Genomic DNA, 21571 nt, shown 5'->3' on the forward strand with positions numbered 1-21571 from the left:
GTTTCCTATGATTAAAAGTCTCTTGTGGTTTGTCTCCATCTCTGGTTTCATCTCGTTTCATTTTTTCCTCTCTTCCCCTATGATCCTCTGCCTTGTTTCTTAAATTCCACATGTAAAGCTCACTAAAAATGAGCCTTCCCTGATACCCCCAGACCAAATGAATTCCCCATGTTTGATTTTCTCATGCTACCTTACACGTTTCAAGTAGAGAAATCCTTGCAATTTTTAATTATATATGTTAAATGTTTATGTTATTTTATTAGTCCATTTTTAGTAGTGGACTTTAACCACCAGAACTACAAAATCCTACAGTGTTCATTCAGCACATCTTTTTATTGTGATTAAATATGCATAACATAAAATTTACCATTTAACCATTTTTAAGTTTACAGTGCATTGGCATTAAGTACATTCCCATTGTTGCGCAACCATCACCACCATCCATCCCCCACTGAAACTCTACACTCAAACCATAACTTCCCAATCCCCCTACCCTTAGCCCCTGACTCATCATTCTACTTTCTGTCTCTATGAATTTGACTACACTAGGTAGAATCATACAACATCTGTTCTTTTGTTCTTATTTCACTTAGCATAATGCCTTCAAGTTTCATCTATGCTGTAACATGTGTCTGAACTTCTTTCCTTTTAAGGTTGAACAACAGTTCATGGTATGTATACACCACATTTTGCTTATCCATCCAGCAGTCACTGGACACTTAGGATTGCTTCTACCTTTTGGCTACTGTGAATAAAGCTGATATGAATACAAGTGTACAAACATCTATTTGAGTTCTGCTTTCAACTCTTTCGGATGTATACCCAGAAGCAGAGTTGTTGGATCATATAGTTACTCTATGTTTAAGTTTTTTAAGAACTGCCATACTGTTACCCATAGTGGCTGCACCATTTTACGTTCCTACCAGCAATGCACAAGCATTCCAATTTCTGCACATCCTCACAAGCACTTGTTATTTTATTTTTTGTAATAAAAGCCATCCTGAAAGGTGTGAAGTGAGATGTAATTGTAGTTTTGGCTTGCATTTCCCTAATAATTCATGATGTTGAACAGCTTTTCATGTGCTTATTGGCCATTTGTATATCTTCTTTGGAGGTCTATCCAAGTCCTTTGTACATCTCTTAATTGGATTTGTTGTTGCTGCTGTTGTCTTTGTTGTTGTTGTGAGGTAGGAATTCCTTATATATATACTGGATATTAATCTATTATTAGATATATGATTTTCAAATATTTTCTCCCCGTCTTTGGGTTGACTTTTCACTCTGTTGATAATGGCCTTTGAAACACAAAAGTTTATTTTTGATGTAGTGCAATTTACCTATTTTTTAATTTTGTTGTTAATTTGGGTGTCTTTGCTCGACATTTTATTCCCGGTGTATAATTCATAGGAAGCACCTGATAAATATTTATTAAATCAAAGACATAAGAAGATAGATAGAGTCATAGGTATAGATATAATCGATTCTCATTGTTTTCAGTAGTTACAGTCTATAAAGTCTCCACAAACATCAAATTAGCGAATACTGACAGATTGCTCTTAAGGGAAATATAGGGTTAAGTTTTTGCAAACCTCTGGTCACAACATTTTTATCAACCAATCAATACATAACCCTGATTTATGTGTGTTTCCATCTAAAGACAACTTACTTAATATATTTTGGTGATTTATGAACACTGGACTTATGGTCAACATTATAATCTAGACCTAAATAATGCTTATCTAACACACACATTTTTTTCATAAGGTACATCACAACTTCCTTGCACTTCAGAACATTAGACAGTACTTCAGCTGTTTTTCTCGGGGGCCATTTTAAGCAGCAAAATCACCAACAAAAACCACAAAAAGACAAAAAAAAAAAAAAAAAAACCCACCCAAAACATGGCACTAAAAAACCATGACAAGGACACTTATTTATATATTTATATATTATCAATCTTTGTCAGTTCTTCCACAAGCACAGACACTAACACATACAGACACAGACATCAATACGCATACATATATATGTATTTACCAGACTGACAAAGATTGATAATATATAATACTGGAGGAAGTGGTTCATTAACAAGATCTTTCATACAATCTTACTGTGAATGTAAATTACCACCAACATTAGGAAGGGTATGTGGAAAGGTCTATCAAAAATTTAAGAGTATAGGGCGCCTGGGTGGCTCAGTTGGTTAAGCGACTGCCTTCGGCTCAGGTCATGATCCTGGAGTCCCTGGATCGAGTCCCGCATCGGGCTCCCTGCTCGTTGGGGAGTCTGCTTCTCCCTCTGACCCTCCTCCCTCTCATGCTCTCTGTCTCTCATTCTCTCTGTCTCAAATAAATAAATAAAATCTTTAAAAAAAAAAAAAATTTAAGAGTATATATACTTCATCAAGATATCCATTTCTAGAAAACTATCCTATAATTGCGGAAGTGAGCAATTTTACAAGCACAAAAATCTTCAATCTGGCATTATTTGTCATCATAAGAAATTAAAAATAATTAAAACTGCCCTTGAGAGGAACTGGTCAAATACATTATGGCCCATCCATACAATGAAATATCATGTGGTTGTAAAAAAATAATGATCTGCATGTGGCAACATGGAACGATGCTCATAATATGTGTGAAATAGGAAAAGGAAATTGCCTTATAGTACGTAAATTGTGGAATAACCTTATAGAATTCAAACATGTTTATATATAATTCATTTAGTGTGAATATTTTATTTTATTCCACTTTATTTTATGCAAACAAGATATCCAAAATGATGTTAACATTGGTTATCTATAAGTCACACGCTGGCCTTTGGCTCTCAGATCCCTCCCCACCTGTCTCTGTCCCTCTCTGAATCACAAGAAACTACATTTCTCCTGTCCCTTTCCCTCTGTCTTCAAGGTAAGTTTAAGAATTTGGGGATAGGGGCCCCTGGGTGGTTCGGTGGATTAAGCCACCGACTGTTGATCTCAGCCCAGGTCTTGATCTCAGGGTCCTGAGTTTGGCCCCCACGATGAGCATGGAGCCTACTTTAAAAAAAAAAAAAAAGGAGAAGAACGAAGAAGAATCTGAAGGCAGTGTTAGAAGGCTAAAGGGTGGGAGGAGGGGAAAAGCCAGGGTCTGTCCTCCCCTCATTCTCTGCTTTGGGTTGTGTCTCCAGCAGTGGCAGCTCCTCTGCTCCCCTCTCTCTAGCAAGTCTTCTTTGTGGCTCCGTGTCCCTCTAGGCTGACCTAGTAGAGTTCCAGGTTCCACCATAAACTCCTCATCTTCAGTAATGCGGCCCCCTCCCTTAATCCCTTCAGCCTAGGTTGTGGCAGCACTTAAAGCACTTCTGCTAATGTCTGGATTCCATTCTGCAACCCCCCCCCCCCCCCCCCGTAACGCCCCCACCCCCGCTTTGGATTCTCAGTTTGTCAATGACTTTCATAAATCCCTGTATAAAATTTCCCCTGTTTAAAATATCTAGAGCGGTTTCTCTTTTCTGACTGGAAACTACCTGACAGGTAATTGGGTGGAGAGGAGGGAAAATACTTTCTATTGTTTGTTTGACAGAATAACTGGGGGGAAAGGGGAAAAATTTTAATTTTTCTTCCAAAAAAATGAAAGTCTGAGGAAACTCCACATTTTATGGGGTAATCAATCCCAGAGTAAGAAAAGGAATTCTCTTTCAACCATGAACATTATGCAACAAATTACTGTAGTCCATGAACCTTCCCCATCCTAAAATGACCTTTCTGTAACATTCATTACCATTTTTGTTTCAATTCAGACTAGAAACAAATCAAACCTTATACTCTTTGGCTGTTTTGATCTGTGGCAACATATTTTCATATGGCATATTATTCTGTTTCCTGATTTGGTTACTTGCTGACTTTACAGGAAAGGCCTACCAGCTATCCCTAGAGAGCCATACAAGATTGGCCAAGATTAAAATGATGGATAATATCCACTGTGGGTGAAGGTATGGGAATATGTAGACTTACTCTAATTTGGAATATTGCCAGATTGCCCTTAGTTATCACTACACTATAAATTCTTGGAGGGCAAGGATTACTTCTTATTTCCTTCTGTAAACCTAGTTTACAGTACAGTATCTTGGACTTAACTATGTGTTCAAAAAGATATTGTCTTGGTGTTCCCTGCATTTCACTAAGTCACTATTCTATTCCTGACCAAGAAAAGGTTCACATTTCTCCTCTGCTACTTTAAGGGCTTAAATAAACACCATCAAAACTAAAATGTCCTGGAATAGGGATACTCTATACTCAGTCTTAGACCCCACCCATCACATCTTGAAATATTGAAGTATCACTAAATTTTTAGGCCCTGCTTATATTCTACCTGTTCCATGAATATTGCTGATTATCTTGGATGAAACTAATCTTTCTCTCTTCATTCTGAATTATTTTTATAGAATTTATCATAATCTCCTTTAAGTAATTTATATACTTCTCTCCCTTACTGAATTATAGGATATTCCTGCCACTTAATAGAGACAGGAATCATTTCTAATACATTATGAGACCTCCTAAGTGCAAGGACACTATTTGCAAATATAATTTATTTGCTAGTTGTAAGAATGAATGAATGAATGAATGAATGACCAAGAGAGGAATAAATTAATCCAGACAAAATGAATCCAAATCCTGAAAGGTAAAAGATCTGTTATATTTAATTTAAATCTATGCAACATTTCTTAATCAGTAAAATATTTAATCATTTCGGTAGCATGTTTTTTCATAATTGCATGAATTTTCACATCTTTATAATGCTGTTAACTTTTTGAAAATATGTTTAGTATCATTATGAAAATGTCACAAAGTGAAAATTGTTATTACCTCCCACACCTATAATTTCTAAACATGGTTAAAATTATAATAACAGGATTTTCACTGAATTTGGATTATAGTCTGTAACAATTAAAACATAATTTCTATCATAAAATGCATTTTATATATGAATTTGAATATTTCATAAGCATTCCTCTGTGACTTTATAGCAATGGTGATCATTTTAATATATTTTCTGTCATTTAAAAACCCTTTATCTGATTAACCATAAATCAACATAGGCCATTAGCCTGGAAATATGGAGTATGTCACAGACATCACTTACCTAATCCTAGCATGGTATTTGATAATATTTTTCATGCTATTTTTATAGGCAAGATGAAAGAATGCAAGCTGGATAAAAATACTGTTAAGTTGGATTTATAGTGGTTGAACAATCAGACCCAATGGGTATTGATTCCTGGAATGGTCACCATGGAGAGAGCTTTCTGGTGGTCTGCCCAGTCAACTCTGTTATATCAACAGGCTTGATAAATACATTAACAGAATACATATTGGTTTGCAGATGACATGAAGTTCAATAAATTTAAAGACAAAAGGTTTTCAAATATCTTGTTAATACTTAAAAAATAACTGCAAATCAAGATGACAAAATTTTAACTGCACATAAGGGGAAAATCCATCTTGATATTTGCGACAAGAAATTGACAATGCTTCAATTTCAATGCAATGTAGTATGGAAGGGCCTCAGGCAGAACCATATTCAAATATCTGCTTTTTCAGATACTGCTGCCTTTGTGAACTCGTGAACTTGGGCAAGTGTTTAACTCTCTAAACTGTGTCTGTACCATGGGGAAAATTCCTGCTTTAAAGGATTTTTAGTAGAATAGGATTTGTAGTGTGCATGGCTTGTAATAAGCATTTATTGATAGTACTCTAATTATTGCTGTAATGCCAAAAATAAATCTGAACATAATCAAAAGTAGTTAGAGTCCAGTTCCAGGGAGGTGATATATGCTGGCCTGAACACATCCAGAGAATTATGCCCCATTTTATACACCACACTTCAGAAGGATTCCTGGAGAACATCCAGAGAAAATCTAGACAAATCCATTTACATAAAGAACTTTTGAGGAAACTAGATATTTTTGTCTTAAGAGGAAAGCCTAAAGAGACATGATAGCTGTCTCCAAATATTTTGAATTACTATGTTGTGGAGGAAGTAGTATTTTTAGTCAGCGTTACTCCAGGAGGCAGAAGAAAGACCAATACTTGGAAGTTTTAGGAAAATAAATTCCATTATGATCTGAAGACCCTTTCAACAATGACATCTGTTCATCAATGGAGCGGTCTGCTTCAACAAACACCATGCTCCCCATCTTTTAAATATCAGGAAAATTATAAATAAAATTCACTGTACAGCATTTTTAGATGTGTTATATTACTTAAAACCTCTCATTAACCCTGTAAGTCATTTATTATCATTCTTTTACCCATTTTTCAGATGACAGACTGTTTGACTTGCCCCAAATCCCACTGACAGTAAGAGTCAGGTCCATAGTCTCAGAGTTCAAAATCTGTGCTTATTTCGAATAAAAATTTGACTGAGGGATTCATAAACTGGGTGTGAGTTTGCACAAGAAGACATCTTACAGTAAGTATCTTAAGAATCATGAATTAATAGTCAATATATTTAAGTTTTCAGGCCACATCCAGTCTGATTCCATTCTAGTTGACAAGCAGTTCTCCCTTTATCTATGCTGTGTCAGGCATGGAACATTCATTATTTCCTTTGATTTGTACAGCAATCTTATGAGGCAAGAGGGCAGGTATTATTCCTGTTTTAAGTATAGAGAAACCAAAATTCTGAGAAGCTAAATGATTTAACCAAGGTCACAAAGCTCAATAATGACAAAGAGAAAAAAAACAGGCTTCTGACTCTATACATACTGTGCTTTCTACTACACCAGTTACCATGAAATTAATTAAAGATTCGAGATTTCCATAATGGACTAGGATGCATAAGCACAGATGATTACCGCAAAAAACTAATGAGCAACCAACCCCTCACCCAAAATTATTTTTGTCAATAAATTCTTTATATGCAATATACTTGACAAAATTGCAAATTTATAGAACTGCAAGGTAATTTTTCAATTAAATAGAAAGCTATATAAATATTCCTTTAAATTTTATTAGATGATACAATGTATCTTAACAACATATTCAATATTTCACAACTCTTATAGTCAGGAAATGCTTCCTAATTTATGACCCAAATTCCTGTTGCTCCAGTTTCCACCACATTCCCTCATGGCCTGCCCTCTGTGGAAAAAGAAATAAACAAAAAAGCTTCTTGTACATTTCCTTTCATCTCTATAATCATCACTAAATTATTGAGAGAAGGCTTCGCTATGCTAAATCTTGCTTTCATATTCTGACATTGTCACCTATTCTGCTTAGATCTCTCTTTATAAAAATATTATCTTTATTTACTCCATTCTTATAAGACAAGTTCATTTGAACCAAATTTTTAATTAGTTATGTACTTTCTTCCCTCAAGAATGTCACAAAATAGTGATCATGTTGAAATAACTTCAGCCTCCCCGTATGACTGTAAATATTTGAGTAATGAGTAAAGATTTTTAGAGTTTAAGATCTCAGTAAGAACCTTTATTAAACTGAGAACTATAGAGTCAATCTTCACTTCTTGTAGTCTCAATTCCAGATCCCCAAAAGAAACAAACTGTTAAGAACTATATTCCAACTATTATGATTGTGTAACAAATCACCCCAGAGCATGGTGGGGAAAAACAACCATTTATTATGCTCAAGAATTTATGGGCCAGGAATTTAGATGGAGAACAAAAGGGAGAGCTTGTCTTTGCTCCATAATGTGGAGCTGGAAGACTCCAAATTGGTCTCATCTCAGATGGTATCATCTGAAGGCTCCCTTACTCAGAGATTTGGTGTTTGATGCTGTTGGTTGGGAGACTCGAGTCTTCTCCATTGGGGCTCTCCATGTGGTCTCTCCGCCTGGGCTAGTTTGGGCTTTCTCACAGTGTGGAGGCTGACATCCAAGGACAAACATCCCAAAAGTGAGAGAAAGCCAGGATAAGCTGTAATATTTTCTGATCCAGCTTTGGAAGTCAAACAGTATTACTTCTACCATATCAACTGGCTGGAGCAGTTACCAGACCCTGGCCAAATTCATGGGAAAAGAATATTTTTCCACCTCTCTGTGGGAAGAATGTCAGTCACATTGTAAGAAGAGCATATAGAAATAAAAGTATATATAGGTGTAGCCATATATATGGAAAGTTCCATCTGCTACAGTGAATCCTCTGGCTATAACATTTTACATCCCTCTCACGTGCAATATACATTCATACCTTGCCCAAAGAGATCCCATTATGGTATCAGAGCCAGGCTCAATGTTCAGAATGTCATTATCTAGATTAGGTCCAGGCATGGATTCAAGTATAGATCCTCTAGTATTGTTTCTCTCAGTTTGAGGACCTATAAACTATAAACAATTTACCTGCTTTCCTACACACCCAAAGAGCAATGATCTGACAAGTATAAAATAGTCACCATAGACCATTTAGTTTGAAAATGGGGGGGGGGGAACCGGGGAAATTGGAGACACGGAAAAGTCACAGGTCCATAGCAATTCTGAAATCTAGCAGGTACATGTTGCTAGTTTTTTGATAAGGACCCACCCTTACTGCCTGGGAATGGTTCTTGGCTCTGCCCACTGCGTTCTTGGTTCCACCCTCTGAGTCATCCTTTTCTATTAAAAAAAAGTACCTTGTGGCTGCAGCTTGATAGTTTTTGCACCTTGTTTCCTACTTACAGATATTTGGAAATCAAATGGTCTGTTTTAATTTAGTACTTTCTCCATCCCTTTCAGTCCAAAGTGACATAATTCTTTTTAAAACATTGTACATTTCTTGTGAATCAAGTTATAATCTACCCAACAAAAGCCACACTCATTAATCTTTGCAAGATAAGTCTTCTCTACATTAGATAGAAATAATGCCCTAAAGATTATTAGACTCTTTGTCCTATTTAACAGAGAGACTGAACAGCCCTCAAAGACATCACCTTCGATCCTTCTGAGGTCTTAAAGTGCCTTATAGTCCCATCTTAGATATACTCTGCTCCAAAAACTTTTCTTAATGTAAGAATCTTGGAGAATCTTGAACTTAATTTAAGAATCTAGGAGAATCTTGAACTAAGAACCATTTTTTTTCAAATCTAGTAATTTCTGGCCCTTTTATAATAGTACTTCCTTCAGTTTAACTCTCTCCTCTTATATTTTACTATAAGCATTTTTTTTTAAGATTTTATTTATTTTTTTGACAGAGAGAGACACAGTGAGAGAAGGAACACAAGCAGGGGGAGTGGGAGAGGGAGAAGCAGGCTTCCCGCGGAGCAGGGAGCCCGATGCGGGGCTCGATCCCATGACCCTGGGATCATGACCTGAGCCAAAGGCAGACGCTTAACGACTGAGCCACCCAGGCGCCCCACTATAAGCATTTTTTTAAAAGCCAAATGGCACCTTCGACAGTCTGTCTGGAAATCTCTTTAGCTAGATCACTCAGTTCATTAGCTGCATTCTCAACTTGCCATGCTATCAGAGGTGACAGTGCTAAGTTTTTTACCACTAAATAACAAAGATCCTGGTTAGAAGAAAGGAACCTCTTCCCCTAATTTCTAGCAATATTTTCCTCACTTTCCTTTGGGTCTCACTGACAGCCTCCCTCACGGCCATAACAATTTCCTTAAGGCTCTCCCAAATTCTGTCTCCTTGTTCCAAATCCACTGTCACATTTTAGGGTTTTGTTATAGCAGCACTCCACTTCCAGGTACAAAACCCTGTTCCAATTATCTAACAGTAGAGTACAAAGCACTCCAAAACATAGTGGTGTAAAACAATCATTGAGTATGCTCATGGTTTCCATAGGTAAACAACTTGTCCAGGGCTCTCACAGGCATTTCTTTCCCAGGGTTCCTCATGTAGTTGCAGTTAGGTATTGGCTAGGGCTGCAGTCACCTCAAGGCTCAAGAGTAACTGATAGGTTCACTTCTAAGATGGCTCATTCTCTCACATGGCTGGCAGTTTGAAAGGGGGCCCAGTTCTTCTCCACATGGGCCTCTCCATGGGCCTGCTTGGGTGTTATCACAGTATGGTATCTGGCTTTTCCCAGAGCAAGGGACCCAAGAGGCCAAATAAGAAATTGCAGTGTTTTTTATTATGTAACCTTGAAACAGGCATCATTATTTCCACCACATTCTACTGCTCATACTTAATGTGCTCTGATTAAGTGTGAGAGGAGACTACACAAGGACCTGAATACCAAGACTCATGGATTGTCTTGAAGGTTGGTGACCACAAACTAAAAGAGACAGATACATACAATGTGTTCTTCTGCACCCTCTAACACACTCAGACATAGTATTTGCATCAGTTGAGAGGCTGTCTCCATCTCTCTATCCTGACCCTACTTCCCTTGGGCCCTCTTTATTGACTTATATTTCCCTGACTTCTCAAGTATACTCTAACATCTGATCTTACAACTAATAGTAATGTACAGCCCAAATTCAGAATCATTGTTCTAAACCAGTGCTTCTCAAATACAAATCACTCCATTATCTTGTTAAATTGTAGATTCTGATTCAGTAGGTCTAGGACAAGGCCAAAATTCTGCATTTCTAAAAAGCTCCCAGTTGATGTCAATGGTGCTTGTCACAGATCACATTTTTGTGTTGCAAGGCTCTAGGTTGTCTGTTCAAAACCTTTGCTGCACATTGGAATCACCTTAGGGGTTTAAAAAACACTGATGTCATGGAGTCCCATCTTCAGAGATCCCGATTTAATTGTTTTTGCAGTAAAGCCCAGGTATCAGGATTTCTTAAAACTCCCCAGGTGATCACAGTATGGAAGCAAGGTTGAAAATCATTCCTCCAGTCTGAAATTAGATCAGAATTTGAAAAGAAGCAGAAGAATACTGATTAATACTCCCCAACAACTGGGAGCTGATTTTAGGGGCAAGTCCTAAAAGGGGGAAAACCTCTGCTCAGGAAGACTCAGGTTCCCTGAGATGAAATCTGTTCATGTTCCCAGGAAAATAGTAGAGTCGAGTCACTGGAAAACACTAGCTGTTCCTTTAGTCAGCATCTATTGATGACTGCCTGGTAAGTATCCTGCATCTTGCCAGAAGGCTTCGTGACTTCTTTCATCCTATGGCTTTGCCTGGTTCCTCTCCAATCACCCTGTATGGAAACCCCCTCCCATACCCCAAATAAGGTCTCAGAACATCTAAGACCAAGAGAAAGGGACAAGACCTAGAACACTTCCTGCAATTGTCAAACTTAACCAGTATAAGATTCCCTAAACTGGTTACTTGCCATGTACCTGCAGCATGCTATGCTAATTGTTTTATATATACTATCTCATTTAATCCTCCCCCCAAACACTGTAAGATGAGGGTTATCCTATCTTACTGATAAGGAAACTGAAATTCAAGTAGGTTAACTAACAGAATCAAATTTCCTGGCTCAAAAGTAGTAAAATTTTTATTTCTATTTAATTTCAGAGTCTAGTTTTTTAACCTCTGTGTTTTAATGTGCCTTCCATAATACTTGGGTAAATATTTGTTTGGTAACTCTAAATAGAGATAGACATATGTTATATTCAACATGAAAACTGTGCAAACCTGACTGATAGTTTGTAATGTTGATTCATAGAAAATGTCTAAGATAATTTTCTAGGTTCTATCTTTGGAATTGTGCAGATAGTGGTTTTGTTAAGTGAAGTAGGAGAAAAGGTTCAAGCTGAGAAAAGAATGACATTCATTTATTACACCTTGAGTTTGAGGTGCTGATTTGAAGATACCTACCTGTCAATAGCATACTTAGACACAGATCTCAGAAGTAAAATGAATGGGAGGTTTTGGCTTATATGCTGTGGTTGAAAATAAGATATGAATGAATATCCTGGGAGAAAGTACCTGACCTGAAAAATTAAGTGGTCCTCAGACAGAATATCAACCAGAGCTTCCAAACTTAAAGACACGAAAAAGGAATCCACTAAATGACACCATCATTCCAAGAAAGAGCAGGATGTGGTGACATGGGAGCAGAAAGAGCACATGTTTAAGAATGGAATGAACAACTGTGCCAATATCTGCACGATGCCCAGGTACGGGAAGGCGTGAGAGGGTTTACCTTCTGAAAGGGAGGTTGCAGCACAAATGTGGGCAACCCAAATATTAGAAGCACTCCAGAAAGTTATATCTGATCCCCTTGTGATGTGCCCCCCGCTCCCAGCTATGAGCTAGAGATTGGTCATGCCCATACTCACAGAGCAGGAGACATACACCGACATGGAGTGTTTGGCACACATTCACACATCTAGGACACAACAAAGTCTGAATATGAACTCAGATCTGTCTGGTTCTAAGACATTTGCTCCTCTTTCATAGTTTTGTTTTTTACTGAGATAAAATTCACATAACATAAAAATCGCCATTTTAGCTATTTTAAAGTTACTATCTAGTGGTTTTTAGGATATTCATAACATTGGACAACCATCACCACTAACTCCAGTTACTAACTCCAGAAAATTTTCATCACTCCAGAAAATTTTCATCACTCCAGAAAGAAACCGCACAATCATCATGTAGTCATTCTCACTATCCCCTCATCCCACCCTGACAAGCACTAATCTATTTTTTGTCTTTATGGGTTTGCCTATTCTGGGTATTTCCTATAAAGGGCATTATAGAATATGTGGCCTTTTTATGCCTGGCTTCTTTCACTTAGCATCATATTTGCAAGGTTTAGCCATGTTGTAGCATGTGTCAGTACTTCATTTCTTTTTATGGCTTAACAATATTCCATTGTATGGATACATCATGTTTTGTTTCCCATTTTTCCATTGATGGACATTTAGGTTGTTTCTGCTTTCCAGCTATTGTGAATAATGCTGTTATACACATTCATGCACACATTTTTGTGTAAACATTCGCTTTCAGTTCTTTTGGGTATACACCTAGAATTTGAATTCCTGGGTCATATAGTAGCTCCATGTTTAACTTTTTGAGCAATTGTCAGAACGTTGCCCAAAGTAAGTGCACCATTGCATGCCAGCAGCAATATATGAGAATTTAATTTCTCCACATCATCACCAACACTTATTTTCTGTTGTTCAGACCCTAGTCATTCTAGTGGGTATGAAGTGGTATCTCATTACGTGTTTTATTTACATTTCCCTAATGATTAATAACATTGGGCATCTTTTCTAGTGCTTATCAGCCATTGGTATATCTGCTTTGGATAAATGTCTATTTTAATCCTATGTCCTTTTGAAATGTTCCAATTTTTTAAAGCCACATTCTTGTTTTCTGGCACAATGAAACATCCCAGTTTCATCTTATACTTTACCTGCCCCTTATTGAGAATCAGGAGTTTCTCCAAAGAGCTTTAGATCTTTTTAGGGGAAAAGTTATTCAGAAACAACAAGGCATGTTCAATATTACTGGGATGACATTACTTCTAAAACTTTTCAATGAGCAAAGTTAGGAATGTTTTAAACCATTGTTCACCACTACGTCCAGCTGATACCTTCTGTTTAAATATAATAACACTAGGTTTTCTTCACTTTCCTCTACTTCATATTATATCAGATTTCTTTGTTCCACAATGATAATCCTGGTTCCCAATAATTTCTATATATTTATTGACTTGTTTGTCCTAAAGTAAACATAAAATAGTTGCAGATTTACTACACCAATTCCACTCTTCACAATAAACATATAAGTTCAAGACTTTGCAGCTTGTTAAATATATAGCACTGAGTTTCTACAATCAGGGCTTAATCAAAAATTACTTTAATTCTTTTTTTATTCCCAGGATGACTGTGTTATCAATTTCACATAGTCATTCATATTTTTTAGCCTGGATTCAAATTTAGTGTTTGCCTTTTTATAGTCTTTGAAAGTTTTTTTATTTAATTGTACTTTAAGTTCTTTTTCAACTTTTTTATAAATGATTTATTTGTTTATTTTAGAGAGAGAGAGAGCAGAGTTTGGAGGGGCAGAGGCAGAAAAGAGTCTTAAGCAGATTCTATGCTGAGCACAGAGCCCTCGTGGGGCTCGATCTCACCACCCTGAGATCATGACCTGAGCCAAAACCAAGAGTTGGATGCTTAACCAACTGCATCACCAGGTGCCCCTATAGAGTTTCGTTTTACTTTAAAAATGTGTTTCTCCAAAAATATTGATAATAACCAAAACAGAGAGTCTAAAATGGTTAAAAATATCTCCATAGTTTAGACTGAGTAACACAATAGGTGTCATGCATCATTCAGGAAATATAAAAGGGGGCACCTGGGTGGCTCAGTCATTAAGCATCTGCTTTCGGCTCAGGTCATGAGCCCAGAGTCCTGGGATCGAGCCCCACATTGGGCTCTCTGCTCTGTGGGAAGCCTGCTTCTCTCTCTCCCACTCCCCCTGCTTGTGTTCCTGCTCTCGCTATCTCTCTCTGTCAAATAAATAAAAACAAAACAAAAAACCTTTAAAAAAATTTTTTTTAAAAGAAATATAAAATGCATGTCCAGTGGATGGGTTGGTATGTCCTACTTGGAATTAGAGAAACTTTAAATTGTAAACCTACCAGTTGGTAACATTTAAGGTTTATATATTATTACCTTTGCTGCTTCTTGGAATCACCTTAGATGTTTTTAAAAATCCTGATGTCCTGGAGTCCTATCTTCAAATATCCTAATTTAATTGTTCTGCAGTAAAGCCTAGGCATCAAGACTCCTTAAATCTCCCAGGGTGATCATAGTATGGAAGCAAGGTTGAAAATCATTACTCCAGTCTAAGATTAGATCAGGAATTTGAAGAGCAGAAGAATACCGGTTAATAAGAGTCCCCAGAAACCAGTGGCTGACTGTGGTGACATGTCCTAAAAGGGGGAAAACCTCTGCCCAAGAAGACTCAGTTTCCCTGGAATCAGATCAGTTCACATTCCCAGGAAGACAGTAGAGCTGAGTCATTGGAATAAACTAGCTGTTCCTCTGGTTGGCATCCAATGACGACTTTGCCTAGTCAGTATCCTGTGCCTTTGAATGCCACTTTCTGGTTACACAAACACACAATCAAAGGATCGAAACAATCATATCCTTATACATTGGTCAGGTAAACGTCTTAGGCCAAATACCACCTTTGCTAATTTCTATAAGCAGAAGGGAGACAAGATGAAACTTTAGTATCCTTCATTGCAGGACCAGAGTTCTTAAGAGGCTGTCAGTCACATATATAAGTGACATTAGGCAAACAGATCAATATCATGTAAAACTCAGGAATATAAAGTGAAAAATTCTCATACTCAGAACAATTCTTATTAGCAAGAAGTATATGGAACACTTTCTGATTCAAATGGAAATAGATGCCATATAACAGGAATAAATTATGTCAATAAGCAATTTTTATGTTAATAATGAGGTGACTTATAAAGAGTGCACTCAGGATGCAACTAATTGTTTTTAAATAATAAGTCCATGATAACAATCTACACTAGGAACCTATATTTTAGCTACAGAATATATTTTGCTTTCACAAATTTACTTGTTTTAATGAAATTGCTATTATTTCTGCCATTTTATTTTATGGAACTGAAAGCTGCTACTGAGACCATAAATGCAAATTCCTTTATATTTCATTCAAAATGAAAATTTTGATAACAAATATAAATATAAAATATTTATAAAACAAATATAAAAATAACAAAATTCAAAAATTTTATACCACTTGAATCAAATAAGAAAGCTACCAAGGAAACTCAAAACCAAAGATGACTGTCAGCATCTACAAATTTAAATGTGACATTTAATGTCAATTCTAACTTTAGAAATAATTCTCATGATATCAGCTTCTATATTCCATAGGCCAGTGCTTCATTAATAAACAAATGATAATGTTTAAAAAACTATATTCACATAGGTATGTCACTGTAAGATCAAATATGGCTACAGCAGGATACAAAAGCAACATACAAATGTATACACTAACAACAAACTATCTGAAAGAGAAATTTAAAAAGCAATTCCATTTGCAATAACATCAAAAAAATAAAGTACTTAGGAATAAATTTACCAAGGAGGTTAAAATACGTACACAGAAAACTCTAAGACATTGATGACAGAAATTGAAGAAGACAAAAACAAATGGAAAGACCTTATGTTCGTGGATTTGAATAATTAATATTGTTACAACATTCATATGACCAAAGTGATCTACAGATTCAATGAAATCCCTATCAAAATTACAATGACATTTTTCACAGCAATAGAAAAAACAATCCTAAAATTCATATGAAACCACAAAGACACCAAGTAACCAGAGCAATCTTGAGAAAGAAGAACTAAAACTGGAGGTATCACATTTCCTGATTTCAAACTATATTACAAATGTACAATAATCAAAACAGTGTGGTACCGGCATAAGCACAGACGTAAAGACCAGTGAAACAGAATAGAGAGCCCATAAGTAAACTCATGTATATATATAATCAACTAAGCTTTGACAAGGGCACCAAGAACACACAATAGGAAAAGAATGGTCAATTAGTGGTTTTGGGAAAACTGGTATCCACATGCAAAAGACTGAAATTGGACCCCTGTCTTACACTCTTCACAAAAATTAACTGAAAATGGATTAAAGACTTAAATATAAACCTGAAACCATAAAACTCCTAGAAGAAAACATGGGGAAAAGGCTCCTGACAATGATCTTTTTCGGGTATGACACTAAAAGCATAGGTAACAAAAGCAAAAACAATCAAGTGGGACTACATCAACTAAATCAAACTAAAGGGTTTCTGCACAGCAAAGGAAATGAAACAATGAACAACGTGAAAAGGCAAACAATGCAATGGGAGCTAATATTTGCAAACTGTGCACCTAATAGGGATTACCATCAAAAAAAGATAGGGACTCCTGGGTGGCTCAGTTGGTTAAGTGTCCAACTCTTGATCTCAGCTCAGGTCTTGATCTCAGGGTCATGAGTTCAAGCCTTGTGTTGGCCTCCATGCTAGGCATGGAGACTATTTTAAAAAAAAAGATTTTTTAAAAAATATCTAAAATATATAAGGAATAGGTAGCCCTCAATAGCAAATAATAATAATAATAATAATAATAATAATAATCTGATTTTAAAATGGGCAGAAGACCTAAACAGACATTTTTCCAAAGAAGACATACAATTGGCCAACAGGTATATAAAAAGGTACTCAAGGAACTATTGGGACTTCATCAAGACAAAAAGCTTCTGCACGGCAAGAGAAACAGTCAACAAAACTAAAAGACAACCTATGGAATGGGAGAGGATATTTGCAAATGACATATCAGATAAAGGGCTGGTATCCAAGATCTATAAAGAACTTATCAAACTTAACACCCAAAAAACAAATAATACAGTCAAGAAATGGGCAGAAGTCATGACCTGTCACATGCCCAGTCACTTCTCCAAAGAAAACATACAAATGGTCAACAGACACATGAAAAAATGCTCCATATCACTAATCGTCAGGGAAATACAAATCAAAACCACAATGAGATACCACTTTACACCAGTCAGAATGGCCAAAATTAACAAGACTGGGAACAAGAAATGTTGGTGAGGATATAGAGAAAGGGGAACCCTCTTACACTGCTGGTGGGACTGCAAGCTGGTGCAGCCACTCTGGAAAACAGTATGGAGGTTCCTCAAAATGTTAAAAACAGAGCTACCCTATGACCCAGCAATTGCACTCCTGGGTATTTACCCCAAAGATACAGATGTAGTGAAAAGAAGGGGCATCTGCACCCCAATGTTCATAGCAGCAATGTCCACAATAGCCAAACTGTGGAAGGAGCTGAGACGTCCTTCAACAGATGAATGGATAAAGAAGATGTGGTTCATATATATAATAGAATATTACTCAGCCATCAGAAAAGATGAATATGTACCATTTACACTGACATGGATGGAACTGGAGGGTATTATGATGAGTGATGTAATTCAATCAGAGAAAGATAATTATCATATGGTTTCACTCATATGTGGAATATAAGAAATAGCACAGAGGATCATAGGGGAAGGGAGGAAAAACTGAACGGGAAGAAATCAGAGAGGGAGACAAACCATGAGAGACTCTGGACTCCAGGAAACAAACTGAGGTTTGTGGAAAGGGAAATGGGTGGGCGGATGGGGTAACTGGGTGATGGACATAAAAGAGGACATGTGATGTGATGAGCACTGGGTGCTATACGCAAATAATGAATCATGGAACACTACACCAAAAACTAATGATGTACTACATGTTAGCTAATTGAATTAAAAAAAAAAAAGGTACTCATCATCAGAGAAATGCAAATTGAAACCACAATGAGATATCACCTCACAACTGTTAGTATGGTATCACATAAGGAATTTTTTTAAAGGTGAATTCATAGAAACAGATTATAGAATGGTGGTTGCCAGGGGCTGGGGGCTGGGAGATTTGTGGAAATGTTAGTCAAAGGATAAAAACTTTCAGTTATAAAAAGGAATTCTGTCACTTGGGACAGGGGAAAGGGACTGGTAAGTTAGTTTGGCCACAGAATAGAAAGAGAGCAAAAATAAACCTCATAAAGGAAGTAATTGCACTCAAACATTACCACTTCTAAGAGCCAAATGAGAAATGACTGAAGTACTATTAAATGAACCATGTGACTGTTGCATCACCCAGCCCCTAGGTAGAGCGCGGGTGCACGCACATGCTGGGGCAGCCCACACTTGAACTCTTAAAGAACACTTCACTTTCCCTTCCCTTCCCCTATGTTCATCTGTTTTCTAACTTTCACATGAGTGAAATCATATGGTATTTGTCTTTCTCTGACTGACTTCTTTTGCTGAGCATAATACACTCTAGCTCCATCCATGTTGCTCCAAATGGCAAGATTTCACTTGATGTAATGAGCACTGGGTGTTACACACAACTGATGAATCACTAAATTCTACCCCTGAAACTAATAATATACTACCGGTTAACTAAATTGAATTTAAAAAAATTTTTTTTAATTTAAATACATTTACATTAAAAAAGAAAAAATAAAGAACACCTCACTTTAATGTATTGTGTGTTTTGGAAAAGGAGTACAATATGTTATGTCTAGTGGGGAATACTTACCTCCCTCTGTCCTTTCTGTAACCCTGACACTTGAGGATTTTATGTAAGAAACGTGTTACTGTACATGTTGACCAGGACTACTCCAGAGGTGCTCATTAACAGCACAAGCCTAAATCAAGTTCTGAACTGTCGTTTAAAGCTAAATGTCTACATGATATCACATCTGTTGTACTTTTGAGGGAAATTTGTATGTAAATGTACAGAAATATAAATGTTGCCCCATTAACAAATTTTCACTGGAATGTCTTCCCTACTTCATCTGATGGTATCCATTGAAGGTCATTTCCTGACCATTGGCTACAAGTAATAAAAACTGTTTATGAAAAATGAATGAATGAATAAATGAAAAGGAACTTTGAGGTTCTAATGAACAGCATAGTGATTTCAGTTAATAATACTGTACTATATCCTTGAGATTTACTGAGAAAATAGATCTTAAGCATTCTCACCACACACACACACACACACACAAAGGTAACAATGTGATGTGATAGACATGTTCATTAACTTCATTGGTAAATATTTCACAATGTATACATATATCAAATCATCACACCATACACTTTAAGATGTATACAATTTTATTTGTCAATTGTACCTCAATAAAGCCAGAATTAAAAGATGGCTACAAATTCTTTGCTTTATCCCATTGAGAGGTGAGGTCTATATCCCCTTCTCCTGAATCTGGGTGAGTTCCTAACTGCTCTGAACAATAAAATTCTGCAGACATATTGAAATCTGGGCCTAGGCATTAAAAAACTGGCAATAGGGTACCTGGGTGGCTCAGTTGGTTAAGCGACTGCCTTCGGCTCAAGTCATGATCCTGGAGTCCTGGGATCGAGTCTCGCATCGGGCTCCCTGCTCGGCAGGGAGTCTGCTTCTCCCTCTGACCCTCTTACCTCTCGTGCTATCTCTCATTCTCTCTCACTCAAATAAAAAAAAAAAAAACTGGCAATATCCTCACCACAATCAAGTGGGATTTATTCCTGGGTTGCAAGCGTTGTTCAATATTCACAAATCAATCAGTGTGATACATCACATCCATAAGAGAAAGGTTAAGAACCATATGATCATTTCAATAGACACAGAAAAAGAATTCGACAAACTACAACATCCATTCATGATAAAAATCCTCAACAAAGCAGGTTTAGAGGGAGCATACCTCAACATAATAAAGGCCGCCTGTGAAAAACCAACAGCTAACATCATCTTCAATAGAGAAAAACTGAGAGCTTTTCCCCTACGGTCAGGAACAAGACAAGGATGTCCACTCTCACAAATTTTATTCAACATAGTACTGGAAGACCTAGCCACAGCAATCAGACAACAAAAAGAAATCTAAACCAGGAAGGAAGAAGTACAACTTTCACTATTTGCAGATGACATGATACTCTATATAGAAAACCTGAGAGATTCCACCAAAAAATTGCTAGAACTGATACACGAATTCAGTAAAGTCACAGGATATAAACTCAATGTACAGAAATCTATTGCATTAATATACACCAATAATGAAGTAGCAGAAAGAGAAATTAAGAAAACAATCCCATTTACAATTGCACCAAAAATAATAAGATACCTAGGACTAAACCTAACCAAAGAGGTGAAAGACCTGTAATCTGAAAACTATAAAACACTGGTGAAAGAAATTGAAGATGACACAAAGAAATGGAAAGATACTCCATGTTCATAGATTGGAAGAACAAATATTGTTAAAATGTCCATACTACCCAAAGCAATCCACACATTTAATGCAATCCCTATCAAAATACCAACAGCATTTTTCACAGAACTAGAACAAACAACATTAAAATTTGTATGGAACCACAAAAGACCCTGAATAACCAAAGCAATCTTGAAAAAGAAAAGTAAAGCTGGAGGCATCACAATTCTGGACTTCAAGTTATATTACAAAGCTGTAGTCATCAAAACAGTATGGTACTGGCACAAATATAGACACATAGATTCATGGAACAGAATAGAAAACCCAGAAATGAACCCACAACTATATGGCCAATCTTTTACAAAGCAGGAAAGTATATCCAAAGGGAAAAGGACAGTCTCTTCAGCAAATGGTGTTGGAAAAAGTGGACAGCAACATGCAAAATAAAGAAACTGGACAACTTTCTTATACACAAAAATAAATTCAAAATGGATGAAAGACTGGGGTGCCTGGGTGGTGCAGTCAGTTAAGGCTCCGACTCTTGGTTTCAGCTCAGGTTCTGATCTCAGGGTGGTGAGATTGAGCTCTGCATCTGGCTCCATGCTCAGCGGGGAATCTGCTTCTTTTTCTCTGCCCCTCCCTCCACGCATTCTCTCTCTCTGTCTCTCTCAAATAAATAAATAAATCTTTTTGAAAAATGGATGCAAGACCTAAATGTGAGACTTGAAACCAAAAAAGGCCATGGTGAATGAGATCCATGTGAAGACGGTGAGAGACAAGGAACACCAAGGCTCTAAGTTTGAATGACAAATCCACGCTGGTACAAACTCTCCCAGTGAAACCATATAACCATGTGGATCAGAGAAAACATATCAGTTAAACCATTCCTG

This window comes from Mirounga leonina, unplaced genomic scaffold, assembly GCF_011800145.1.
Source record: "Mirounga leonina isolate KUSES-001 unplaced genomic scaffold, KU_Mleo_1.0 Mir_101595, whole genome shotgun sequence".
Taxonomy (NCBI): Eukaryota; Metazoa; Chordata; class Mammalia; order Carnivora; family Phocidae; genus Mirounga; species Mirounga leonina.